Source organism: Galeopterus variegatus, unplaced genomic scaffold (assembly GCF_000696425.1).
Source record: "Galeopterus variegatus unplaced genomic scaffold, G_variegatus-3.0.2 Scaffold227, whole genome shotgun sequence".
NCBI classification, from domain to species: Eukaryota; Metazoa; Chordata; class Mammalia; order Dermoptera; family Cynocephalidae; genus Galeopterus; species Galeopterus variegatus.
The window spans coordinates 539,031-542,645 of NW_007726338.1; positions in this window are offsets into that span (position 1 = coordinate 539,031).

Genomic DNA, 3,615 nt, shown 5'->3' on the forward strand with positions numbered 1-3,615 from the left:
AAAAATGCTCAATGCCTTTTGTCATTAGGGAAATGCAAACCTATACAACCATGAGATTCACTTCACAAAGCTTAAAGTCATATTTCAAAGGAAAAAAACGGGGGGAAAAACAAGTATATAAGGCAAAAGGCTGCATAGCTTTCTTTATTACGATCCACTATGAAAGGCAAAAGTATAGAGGTGGTAAGGATTGATGGTTACTAGGGGCTTGGAAGAGAGGAAGGTAAAACAAGTGTAGTGCATGGGATTCCTTTAGGGCAGTGAAGCTACTTGTTATGATAATGTAATGGTGGGTACATGATATTGTTTTCAAATTCTAACACAAAGAGTGAACCTAAAAGCATGCAAATTAAAGACATTATTTTTTAGATAAAATAACTGCATTACAAATGTGTGAAATAACTCACTGAAGGGAGTGGAGAAATTGGGGCTGGCTTAGGAAATAAGTGGAGACTCTAAGTCTAAAGGCCAAACACTTGTAAGTTACCATTGCACTTTAGCTGGTAACTAAAGCAGTTATTCTGTAATATAATTTAATCTATGCTCCCACGAGAGCATAGATCACCACTTCCAAATCCATTATGCATGTATATTCAGATGGTATGATTAAGTTAGCAGAGGTAATCTCACTGATTAGCAGACTACAAACAGGGGGAAATGGGTATATTAATTCATGTGGTACTGAATTAGATCATGTGCTGCTGGAGACATTAGTAGGAATTCATGTTTATTTTAATATAGATAGAAATGGATGTGTGTTGAAGCAGTGTATATGAGTATATAGCAGTATTGAAGCAGTGTATATGTGTGGATATGTGTATTTAGCACTGTCAGTTTACTAGGTCTCAAATCAGACAACCCTGTAGCAATGAGTACACCCATTGCCTAGATCTTCCTTTCTGATTCCATTGTCCAATAAAAGGGACTGTTATAAAGAAAAATGTAGCTTTAACCTGCACTGTTGCCTGTATAACTTAACTTTAACTTAAAGAATATGACCCCAAAAGCACGGGCAACCAAAGGAAAAATAAACAAATGGGACTATATCAAAAAAAATAAATAAATAAAATTAAAAAAAAAAGACACTGTAATTTTAAAAATGAAGATGGTGTGCTAGAGTTCTGAAAAGGTGTTTGTAGGGAAGGTCACAGAATAGAAAGCATCTGAGACAAAACATGAAAAATTAGCAGGAAATATGCCAGACTGAGAAGAAAGGAAAAGTCACCCCAATTAAAAAGACTCACTTGTTTCTTCAACCAATATTTGAATTCTCATGAAGTGCCTAGCAGTATTCTAGGGGCTGGAGAATCTACAGACAAGACAGACAAAGTCCCTGTTCTCAAGAAAATTATATTCTAAAACGGAGAATGAGGCAAGACAGATAAACAAATAAATGAACAAGAAATGTTCAGTTAGTGATTCCTACCACAAAGAAAACAAACCAGGTTTATGGGCAAGGAATTGAAGTAATTTACACCGTGTCACCATTTATGGCCTAAGGCAATAACAGCCTGACCTGAAATGACAGCAAAGATTCAACCATGCAGAGATCTTGGAACGAAATCCCAAGTTTTATCTGAGAATTATACTGGGGGAGTACCGTGAGCCCATCTTTTTAAAGATTATCAATGCTACCACTGGATACAGAATAGACTGTAAGAAAGGGAGCAGACACCTGTTGGGCTACTGCAATAGTCCAGACAAGATGCCAGTGGCTTGGCCTAGGGTGGCAGTGGTGACAATTAGGAGAAATAAGCAGAATCAGGAAACACTGTGGAGGCAGAGCCAATGTTGGGGATGTAGAGAATGAGAGAAAGAAAAGAATAAATTATTTGTGGCTTGAACTACCTGGTGAACAGTAATGCCACTTAGTGAGACTGGGAAGACTCAGGGAAGAGAATCAAGAGTTCTGTTTCAGCCAAGCATAAAAAGCCTACAACACAATCAAAACAGACCTCACATAGAATGGTGGCTGCCAAAGGCTGGGGAAAGGGGGAATGGGTACTGTTTAAGGGGTACAGAGTTTCAGTTTTTACCAAATGAAGAGTTATGGAAATGGATGGTGGTGATGGTTGCACAATATTATTAATGTATTTAATACCCCTGAACTGCACACTTTAAAAATGGTTAAGACGGTAAATTTAATGTCATGAATATTTTATCACAATAAAAAAAAAGGGAAAAAAAGGAGAGACATCAAGTGGACAATCAGATATAAGAATTAGGGGTTTTCTGGACAGGTCTAGGCTGGAGTGGTAAACTGGGATAAAGCACACAGCTGGTATTTAAACGATGGCCCCAGAGATCACCTGGGGCAGGTAGAAAGAAAGGCAGAAGACAGAGTCCTGGTGCACACCACCACTCAGAGGTCCACCAGACCGAAAAGGGACAACATGTGACTGTGAGGAAGTGTCTGTGAGGTGGCAGAAAACACAAGTCACAGAAGCCCGGTAGTTCACATGATCACACACACATCCCGGCCAACAAAAGAGGCTTACAACACTAGGCCTCTCTGTTTGCCTAAGGTGGGAGGTGGGATACAATTCCCTATCTTCCCTTTTCATAACTCCCATGCCCATCCGCTAAAGCTGGGGTGACCACACAGTTTTACTTATGTTCTATTCATAAATACATTTTACTTACGAACTTAACCCTTGAGCATGAAAAGGGGTGCTTATAATAACCACATCAGGACCATAGCATTATTCAGGGCTATCCCTAGGTCACTCTGCGGTATGCTCACCTTTTCTAAAAACCCAAGCGCTCACGTTGGACTTCTGAACAAACTTACTAATGCTTTGGGTAACATTTCCCACCAGAGCTCGCTGCCATTTCTCCCAGAAATTTGCACATGGAAGAAAAAAGAATGGGGGAGGAGGGCGAAAAGAAAATCCCACCCAACCAAGTTATGCACAGAAAGGGCACCTCGTGGGTCCTGCTGAATCACCCAAGTGGACCACAGAGCCTCCAAATTAAACGAAGGGCTGCCACTTCCCGGCCCAGCACCTCCATGTCTCCCAGCCTTGGTTTCCCCCGCTGTAATACGGGGACACCCACCCCTCCGAGGACAGCTGCGAGGATGAAGTGAGAAAATGCACGCCCCTTCTTAGCAATGGATCCGGCAGGTGAAAGGCGCGGAGGCGCTCATCAATGTCATTAACCACAGCTGAACCACCCGGAGTACTGGGTTCGAGTCCAACTCCGCCCCCAGCCTAGCAACGCCTTCCCGCTCCAGGCACCAACGAAATGGGCAGGTCCCTTCGCAGGTCCTGAGCGCCGGGGCAGGAATGCCCACTCTCGGGACACTTGGACACACAGGCGGCGCCGCTGCAGAAGCCGGGCGGCCGGGAGACGAACGCGAGGAGCGCGGGCGGGCAGCCACTGACCTGCTTGAAGGTGCTGCTGAGGAAGTAGACCAGCGAGAGCCCGAAGACCAGGGCGAGCACCCACCTCTTCCGCAGAAGCCGGCGCCATACCATGGCCGCCAGGTTCACCATCCCGAGGTGGACGCGGGGCGCGGGGACCGGGCGGCGGAGCGGGGCAGGCCCGGGACCCGGGCGGCATGGCCCCTAAGCGCCCCGCAGCCCCATCCCTGGCGGCGGCGCCGGCCCCACG